Below are 10,966 nucleotides of genomic sequence, written 5' to 3'. Positions count from 1 at the left end.
GAATGGAGTTCGAATATTTGTTCGAAGTCCCGGATGTGATCCCGGACATCACGAGGAGTTCCGGAATGGTCCGGAGAATAAGATTCATATATAGGATGTCATTTTATGTGAATAAAATGTCGCGGAAGGTTCTATGGAAGGTTCTAGAAGGTTCTAGAAAAGTCCGGAAGAAACCACCAAGGAAGGTGGAGTCCACAAGGGACTCCACCTCCATGGCCGGCCAACCCTAGTGGGGGAGGAGTCCCAAGTGGACTCCGCCTAGGGGCCGGCCACCCCACATGGGAGGTGGGAATCCCACCTTTGGGTGGGAGTCCTAGTTGGGCTAGGATTGCCCCCTCCTATGGAAGGATTTGGTTCGGGTCTTATTCGAAGACTTGGACACCACCTCTTGGGGTTCCACCTATATAATGAGGGACCAAGGGGAGGGGGCCGGCCACCTCAAACACCACCAAGGTGGCCGCACCCCTATAGTGGCCGGCGCCCCCCTCTCCCCAAACCCTAGCCGCCCGCTCCTCCACATCCCGCATAGCTTAGCGAAGCTCCGCCGGACTTCTACACCGCCACCGACACCACGCCGTCGTGCTTTGTCGGATTCAAGAGGAGCTACTACTTCCGCTGCCCGCTGGAACGGGGAGGTGGACGTCGTCTTCATCAACAACCGAACGTGTGACCGAGTACGGAGGTGCTGCCCGTTCGTGGCGCCGGAACCGATCGTGATCAAGATCTTCTACGCGCTTTTGCAAGCGGCCAGTGAACGTCTACCGCAGCAACAAGAGCCTCATCTTGTAGGCTTTGGAATCTCTTCAAGGGTGAGACTCGATACCCCCTCGTTGCTACCGTCTTCTAGATTGCATCTTGGCTTGGATTGCGTGTTCGCGGTAGGAAAATTTTTGTTTTCTATGCAACGTTATCCTACGGTGGTATCGAGCCGTGTCTATGCATAGATGGTTGCACGAGTAGAACACAATGGTTTTGTGGGCGTTGATGCTCTTGTTATCTTTAGTTGAGTACTTTGCATCTTTATGGCATAGTGGGATGAAGCGGCTCGGACTAACTTTACATGACCGCGTTCATGAGACTTGTTCCTCGTTCGACATGCAACTTGTATTGCATAAGAGGCTTTGCGGGTGTCTGTCTCTCCTACTATAGTAAAGATTCAATTTACTCTTCTATTGACAACATTAGTATCAACGTTGTGGTTCATGTTCGTAGGTAGATTAGATCTATATCGAAAACCCTAAACCACGTAAAATATGCAAACCAAATTAGAGAGCGTCTAACTTGTTTTTGCAGGGTTTGGTGATGTGATATGGCCATAATGTGATGATGAATATGTATGAGATGATCATTATTGTATTGTGGCAACCGGCGAGAGCCTTATGGTTGTCTTTAAATTTCATGTTGAGTAGTATTTCAAAGTAGTTGTAATAGTTGCTACATGGAGGACAATCATGAAGACGGCGCCATTGACCTTGGTGCTTCGCCGACGATGATGGAGATCATGCCCGAAGATGATGGAGATCATGTCCGGTGCTTTGGAGATGAAGATCAAAGGCGCAAAGACAAAAGGGCCATATCATATCACATATGAGCTGCATGTGATGTTAATCCTTTTATGCATCTTATTTTGCTTAGATCGCGACGGTAGCATTATAAGATGATCCCTCACTAAAATCTCAAGATAATAAAGTGTTCATCCTTAGTAGCACCGTTGCCAAGACTTGTCGTTTCGAAGCATCTCGTGATGATCGGGTGTGATAGAATCAACAAGTGCATACAACGGGTGCAAGCCGATTTTGCACATGCGGATACTAAGGTGGCCTTGACGAGCCTAGCATGTACGGACATGGTCTCGGAACACGTGATACCGAAAGGTAGAGCATGAATCATATGATTGATATGATGAACACTTTGAGTGTTCGCCATTGAAATTACACCTTGTCTCGTGATGATCGGACTATGGTGTGGTGGATTTGGTTCGTGTGATCACTAAGACAATGCGAGGGATATTGTTTTGAGTGGGAGTTCACCTAGATTTTTAATTATATTGAATTAAAATTTGAACTCAATTTGTCATAAACTTAGTCTAAGCTATTGCAAATATATGTTGTAGAGATGGCGTCCCCAATCAATTTTAACCGGTTCCTAGAGAAAGAAAAGCTTAAGAGCAACGGTAGCAACTTCACTGATCGGTTCCGTCATGTGAGGATCTTCCTCTCCGGCGGAAATCTGCAATATGTGCTTGATGCACCGCTAGGTGACCCTCCTACGAGACTGAAACCGATGAAGTAAAAGCTGTTTACGAGACTCGGAAAACTCGGTACTCTCAAGTTCGGTGTGCCATCCTGTGCGATCCGGAATCCGATCTTCAAAAACGTTTTGAGCACCACGATCCTCATGAGTTGATGAAAGAGTTGAAGACTATTTTCGAGACTCATGCGGCCGTGGAATGCTATGAAGCATCGAAACATTTCTTCGGTTGTATGATGGAAGAAGGCAGCTCCATTAGTGAGCACATGCTCGCCATGACCAGGGCATGCGAAGAAACTCGGTGACTTGGGAATAGTGATTCCTAACGGATCGAGGATTAATCGTGTCCTTCAATCACTTGCCACCAAGTTACAAGAATTTTGTGATGAACTACAATATACGAGAACATGAACAAGGAGTTACCGAACTCTTTGGCATGCTAAAAGCTGCTGAGATTGAGATCAAGAAAGAGCACCAAGTGTTGATGGTCAACAAGACCACTAGTTTCAAGAAACGAGGGCAAGTCTAAGGGAAAATTCAAGAAGGGTGGCAAGAAAGCTGCCACGCCTCCTATGAAACCTAAGAACGGCCCTAAGCACGATGCTTGAGTGCTATTCTTGCAAGGAGAAGGGACAACTGGAAGCGTAATTGCTCCAAGTATTTGGCTGATGCGAAGAGCGGCCTTGTCAAGAAAAAGAAAGAAGGTATATCGATATACATGTTATAGATGTTTATCTCACTTGGTTCTCGTTCTAGTACACGGGTATTTGATACTGGTTCGGTTGCTCATATACGTAACTCGAAACGGGAACTAAAGAATAAACGAAGACTGCTTGAAAGATGAAGTGACAATGCGCGTTGGAAATGGATCCAAAGTCGATGTGATCGCTTGTCGGCACACTTCCTCTACATCTACCTTCGGGATTAGTTTTAAGCCTAAATAATTGTTATTTTGTACCCGCGTTGAGCATGAACATTATATCCGGATCTTGTTTAATGCAAGACGGTTATTCATTCAAGTCCGAGAATAATGGTTGTTCTATTTTTATGAATAATATCTTTTATGGTCGAGCACCACAAAAGAATGGCTTATTTACGTTAGATCTCGATAGTAGTGATACGCATATACATAACATTGATGCTAAGCGAATTAAATTGAATGATAATTCTACTTATATGTGGCCCTGTCGTCTTGGTCATATTGGAGTGAAGCGCATGAAGAAACTCCATACTGATGGATTACTTGAATCACTTGACTTTGAGTCACTTGATAGATGCGAAGCATGTCTAATGGGAAAAATGACTAAGACTCCATTTTCGGTATAATGGAGCGAGCTCTCGACTTATTGGAAATCATACATACCGATGTGTGCGGACCAATGAGTGTAGCATCGCGCGGTGGTTATCGTTATGTTCTAACCTTCACGGATGATCCGAGTAGATATGGGTATATCTATTTCATGAAACATAAATCCGAAACTTTCGAGAAGTTTAAGGAATTTCAAAGTGAAGTAGAAAATCAACGTAACAAGAAGATAAAATTTCTACGATCTGATCGTGGAGGTGAATATCTGAGTTATGAGTTTGGCATGCATTTAAAGAAATGCGGAATACTTTCACAATTGACACCGCCGGGAACACCACAACGAAACGGTGTATCCGAACGTCGTAATCGAACTCTTTTAGATATGGTTCGTTCTATGATGTCTCTTACTGATTTGCCATTATCATTTTGGAGTTATGCATTAGAGACAGCCGCATTCACTTTAAATAGAGCACCATCAAAATCCGTAGAAACGACACCGTATGAATTATGGTTTAATAAGAAACCTAAGCTGTCGTTCCTGAAAGTTTGGGGTTGCGAAGCCTATGTAAAGAAGTTACAACCGGACAAGCTAGAACCCAAAGCGGAGAAATGCGTCTTCATAGGATACCCTAAGGAAACTATAGGGTATACTTTCTATCACAAATCCGAAGGCAAAATATTTGTTGCAAAGAACGGAACCTTTCTTGAGAAAGAATTTCTCACTAAAGAAGTGACTTGGAAGAAAAGTAGAACTCGATGAGATTGATGAATCTATACTCGTTGATCGGAGTAGCGCGATGCCGGAAGTTGTACTGTCACCGCCTACACCGGCAACGAGAGGAAGCTAATGATAATGATCATGAAACTTCGAACGAGGAAACTACGAACCTCGCGGATCGACAAGGGAACGTGCCACTCTGATTGGTATGATCCTTGTCTAAATATCATGATTGTGGATAACAATGATGAGGACCCTGCGACGTATGAAGAAGCGATGATGAGCCCGGATTCCAACAAATGGCAAGAAGCCATGAAATCCGAAATGGGATCCATGTATGATAACAAAGTATGGACTTTGGTAGACTTACACGATAGCCGAAAGGCATGTCGAGAATAAATGGATCTTCAAGAGAAAAACGGATGCTGATGGTAATATTACTTGTCTATAAAGCTCGACTTGTCGCAAAGGGTTTCAGACAAATTCAAGGAGTTGACTACGATGAGACTTTCTCACTCGTAGCGAAGCTAAAATCTGTGAGGATTTTGTTAGCAATAGCTGCATTTTTCGATTATGAGATTTGGCGAGATGGATGTCAAAACGGCATTCCTTAATGGAGACATTGAGGAAGAGTTGTATATGGTACAACCCAAAGGTTTTGTCGATCCTAAAAATGCTTGACAAAGTATGCAAACTTCAGCGTTCAATCTATGGACTGAAGCAAGCATCAAGAAGTTGGAACCGACGCTTTGATAAGGTGATCAAAGACTTTGGGTTTATACAGTGTCATGGAGAGGCCTGTATTTACAAGAAAGTGAGTGGGAGCTACGTAGCATTCCTGATATTATATGTAGATGACATATTATTAATTGGGAATGATATAGAACTATTAAGCGAGTGTAAAAGGTTATTTGAATAATAGTTTTTCAATGAAAGACCTTGGTGAAGCATCGTATATATTAGGCATCAAGATTTATAGAGATAGATCAAGACGCCTAATAGGGCTATCGCGAGTACATATACTGGACAAGATTCTAAAGAAATTTAGAATGGACGAAAGTAAGAAAGGATTCTTACCTATGTTACCGAGGCAAGGTCTTGAGTAAGACTCAAGGACCGGCTACGGCGAATGAAAGAGAAAGGATGAGTAATATCCCCTATGCCTCGGCGGTGGGATCTATCATGTATGCCATGCTATGTACTAGACCGGATATAGCACATGCTTGTTAGTTTGACTAGCGAGATATCAAAGTGATCCGGGAATGGAACAACTGGACAGCGGTCAAGAATATCCTAAAGTACTTGAAAAGAACTAAGGATATGTTTCTTTGTTATGGAGGTGACCAAGAGCTCGTTGTAAATGGTTACACCGATGCAAGTTGGAACACCGATCACGATGACTCTAAGTCACAATGCGGGTACGTGTTTATATTGAATGGTGCTTTGCGATAAGGTTGGGCAAGCTCGAAGCGGTGCACGGTGGCGAAGTCTTCAACGGAATCGAGTACATAGCGGCTTCGGAGGCTTCATCGAAGCGGTATGGATGAAGAGGTTCATTGTAGAGCTCGGTGTGGTTCCTAGTGCATTGGACCCGTTAATCATTTACTTGTGATAACATGGGTGCCATCGCCAATGCACAAGAGCCAAGGTCACACAAGAGGCTGAAGCATATCAAGCTGCGTTACCACTCGATTCGCGAGTACATCGAAGATGGAGAAGTAAAGATTTGCAAAGTACACAGCGATGCTGAATGTAGCGGATCCGTTGACTAAAGCTCTCCCTAGGGCAAAGCATGACCAACACCGGAATGCCATGGGTGTTAGGTATATTACAATGTAATCTAGATTATTGACTCTAGTGCAAGTGGGAGGCTGAAGGAGATATGCCCTAGAGGCAATAATAAAAGTAGTTATTATTTATATCTCTATGTTTATGATAAATGTTTATATATCATGCTAGAATTGTATTAAACGAAACATTAGTACATGTGTGATATGTAGACAAACAAGAAGTCCCTAGTATGCCTCTTAAACTAGCTTGTTGATTAATGGATGATTAGTTTCATAATCATGAACATTGGATGTTATTAATAACAAGGTTATATCATTATATGAATGATGTAATGGACACACCCAATTAAGCGTAGCATAAGATCTCGTCATTAAGTTATTTGCTATAAGCTTTCGATACATAGTTACCTAGTCCTTATGACCATGAGATCATATAAATCACTTATACCGGAAAGGTACTTTGATTACACCAAACACCACTGCGTAAATGGGTGGCTATAAAGGTGGGATTAAGTATCCGGAAAGTATGAGTTGAGGCATATGGATCAACGGTGGGATTTGTCCATCCCGATGACGGATAGATATACTCCGGGCCCTCTCGGTGGAATGTCGTCTAATGTCTTGCAAGCATATGAATGAGTTCATAAGAGACCACATACCACGATACGAGTAAAGAGTACTTGTCGGGAGACGAGGTTGAACAAGGTATAGAGTGATACCGAAGATCAAACCTCGGACAAGTAAAAATATCGCGAGACAAAGGGAATTGGTAATGTATGTGAATGGTTCATTCGATCACTAAAGTCATCGTTGAATATGTGGGAGCCATTATGGATCTCCGAGATCCCGCTATTGGTTATTGGTCGGAGTGAGTACTCAACCATGTCCGCATAGTTCTCGAGCAGTAGGGTGACACACTTAAAGTTGGATGTTGAAATGGTAGTACTTGAATTATGGAATGGAGTTCGAATATTTGTTCGAAGTCCCGGATGTGATCCCGGACATCACGAGGAGTTCCGGAATGGTCCGGAGAATAAGATTCATATATAGGATGTCATTTTATGTGAATAAAATGTCGCGGAAGGTTCTATGGAAGGTTCTAGAAGGTTCTAGAAAAGTCCGGAAGAAACCACCAAGGAAGGTGGAGTCCACAAGGGACTCCACCTCCATGGCCGGCCAACCCTAGTGGGGGAGGAGTCCCAAGTGGACTCCCCTTAGGGGCCGACCACCCCACATGGGAGGTGGGAATCCCACCTTTGGGTGGGAGTCCTAGTTGGGCTAGGATTGCCCCCTCCTATGGAAGGATTTGGTTCGGGTCTTATTCGAAGACTTGGACACCACCTCTTGGGGTTCCACCTATATAATGAGGGACCAAGGGGAGGGGGCCGGCCACCTCAAACACCACCAAGGTGGCCGCACCCCTATAGTGGCCGGCGCCCCCCTCTCCCCAAACCCTAGCCGCCCGCTCCTCCACATCCCGCATAGCTTAGCGAAGCTCCGTCGGACTTCTACACCGCCACCGACACCACGCCGTCGTGCTTTGTCGGATTCAAGAGGAGCTACTACTTCCGCTGCCCGTCCGGAACGGGGAGGTGGACGTCGTCTTCATCAACAACCGAACGTGTGACCGAGTACGGAGGTGCTGCCCGTTCGTGGCGCCGGAACCGATCGTGATCAAAGATCTTCTACGCGCTTTTGCAAGCGGCCGGTGAACGTCTACCGCAGCAACAAGAGCCTCATCTTGTAGGCTTTGGAATCTCTTCAAGGGTGAGACTCGATACCCCCTCGTTGCTACCGTCTTCTAGATTGCATCTTGGCTTGGATTGCGTGTTCGCGGTAGGAAAATTTTTGTTTTCTATGCAACGTTATCCTACACCGACGTGGCAGGGATGTGTGGCGCCGCTCGGGTGCCACACATATATGGCGCCGTTCTGAAGGGCGCCACACATCCACTTATGTGTGGCACCCGAGCCGCCCCCAGCATGACCCAGGGTTCCTCTCTCTCTGTTTTGCGTGAAGAACAAGGAGGCGGCCGGCGGTTCCTCCTCCTCCCCCTTCCCCCCACCAAATCCACCACCAAATCATTAGATCTGCCCTGCCAATCTCTTTCCAATCCCTTCCTCGAGGTATTCTCCCTCGATCCCCTTCGTTTCATCCATGATTTTCTCGGATTTAATTCGATTTAAACATGGAACCCTAGATATGAAAATCTTAGAACTTGAATCCATGTGCTCATGTATGTGTTGAAATCCATATTCTCACGTATCTATGTGTTGAAACCCTAGATTTGTTGAAACCCTAGACATCAAATTTCAATGAATGCGTATGTGTAGGAACCCTAGATATGTATACATATGCATGTATTTCAGACATATAGTGCAAACTACATGCTCACTTGCATTTTTTCACCAAACTTGGTTTAGAATATCTTAGATATATTGTAAGAACATACTCAAAACGATAAAGTATCATACATACTTCTATATGGTAGTATATTAGATATGTGTGTAACTACACCCAGGGGTAGGAAGTATGTATGTATGTATGTATGTATGTATGTATGTATGTATGTATGTATGTATGTATGTATGTATGTATGTATGTATGTATGTATGTATGTATGTATGTATGTATGTATGTATGCATGCATGCATGTATGTATGTATGCATGCATGCATGCATGTATGTATGTATGCATGTATGTATGTATGCATGTATGTATGTATGTATGTATGTGGCTCATAGATCATGAGTATGACAAAGATCACCGGGCATATCATATGACGGAAAAAGGGAAGGTACTAATATTTATTTTTGTTAACACCTCTTGTGTTTATTTCATTGGATATGGCATAATATTATGTGTCTTGATGTGCTTGTAGGTTCTTCATCCCTTGAAGATTCGTTACCACAGTACAATAAGTGACATGCCGTATGACGAGCGGTACACGGAGTTCATCCAGCCTACCGGTCTTCTCACGTTCATCACGCTTGTAAGCCGGGGGGTGCCGAACATGAACGTCGCAGCACTCACCGCCCTTGTCGACCGGTGAAGGCCGGAGACGCACGCCTTCCACTTGAGGGCCGGCGAGATGGCCCCTACTCTTCAGGATGTTTCCGTGATCCTTGGTATTCCTATTCAGGGCGAGCCACTGTGTATGAACACAGCTTCTGATGGGTGGCGCCAGCAAATGGAGGCACTTATTGGCATGGCTCCTCCGGAGCCAGAAGATAAAAAGGATAGATCTCCCGCCGGCGCACCTTTCCTTTGGATCAGGACTAACTTTGGTACATGCCCGGAAGGGGCCAACCGTGACACTATCAAGACATACACCCGAGTGTACTTGTGGTATATGCTTTCGAGGACTCTCTTTCCCGACGGTGGTGGGAAGTTGGCCCATTGGTGTTGGCTCAAGGCGCTTACGGTGTTGGAGCACCGGTGGAGTTGGGGAAGCGCGGCACTTGCCTACCTCTACCGATAGGTGATGATTTGCTATCTTTACTATTCTTCGATAGTAGTTTGCTTGACAAAGTACTAACCAAATGTCTTATGTACGCAGTTGGACGAAGGTTGTCGCAGGATTGGGAGCAGCGGTATTGGTGGATGTTTGCTCCTACTTTCCATATGGAGCTGGGACCGCCTATCAGTTGGGCAGCCGAAGAGACTCAACCGAGAGGCCATGGACTCATCACCGGAACAACCTTGATCGGGAGCCCACTTGGGCATACCTTGGGACAATGTCTCAGAGATGACGAACGATCCAAAGATCATGTACAGGCACTACACTGAGGAGTTGGACACTCTTACCGCTGAGCAGGTAACCTTTCTTAAGCCATCACTCTTTTGCTATCCTATTTCATAAATTCCATTGGCATGTTGTAAATTTTGAATTATTTGTATGCTGCAGATGGATTGGGAGCCATATGGTACCTTGCTACCGTATTGGCGCGGCGATGCTCGACCTCAACCCCAAGTGCACGTGAGGAGGCGCGGTTTTGGCGTATGCGTTGCACACTCATATGCATGTGGGCGTGTTGAATACCACCAGCCGCACGAGTGATGAGACAGTTTGGGTTGTATCAGGATAGCCCACCTCAATGGCAAGACACGGACCACGCGCTCCATAGGTAAACTTCTTGATTCATGCGATGTAAACTTGCTGATTCAAGCGATAGAATCTTACTTTATCCATTGTACTCCAATATCTTGCGGGCTTGATAGAAGGCAGCTGCGGAAGATCACAAATTGGTCTCGTCCATCATAGTGGTCCACGTGACAGCGTTCCAACACCGTTTGGAAGCGATACGGATCTTGGCGGCCATGTGGAGATTATGTCTCATGACTTGGCCGCTTTCAACAACTATCTCCAATGGTTTCATAAAAGCACGCGTATCGAGTTAGTGAAACCCGCGTATGATGACGACATCTTAGACGACCCCATCGAGTTCGATGAGGTTGCGCAAAGCCAACACGACATCTATGCTCGCAAAGAGAGATCGACTTCTATTGCTTTCGAGCTGAACTTCGTGGTAATGTATTCTCTCATTAGCTAGTACATCATCTATATTGGCATGTGCTCGCTTAAATTGTGTATAATATGTTTATCACAGCGGTCCGAGATCCAAAAAACAGCTGAGGAGTGCGAGGTTGTTTGGGATCAAAGCCATAGAGATCGAAAGCCTGTTGGAGCGATGCATTTCATTAAGGTATGATCACCAACTTTGAATGTAAGCTATTATGTTCGGGTGGCTTTGTAACCATGACTTCCATGACGCAGAACACTGTACGAAATATGCGGCGGTTAGCCAACTTGCTAGGTTGCCGCGACGCCGAAATCGCTACATCCTCTTCTGAAGAGGCGGAGGTATGGACTATTTTGTTGCCGTCAAACATGTGCTTAC

Source organism: Lolium rigidum, chromosome 3 (genome assembly GCF_022539505.1).
Source record: "Lolium rigidum isolate FL_2022 chromosome 3, APGP_CSIRO_Lrig_0.1, whole genome shotgun sequence".
NCBI lineage: Eukaryota > Viridiplantae > Streptophyta > Magnoliopsida > Poales > Poaceae > Lolium > Lolium rigidum.
This window is presented reverse-complemented; position numbering follows the sequence as displayed.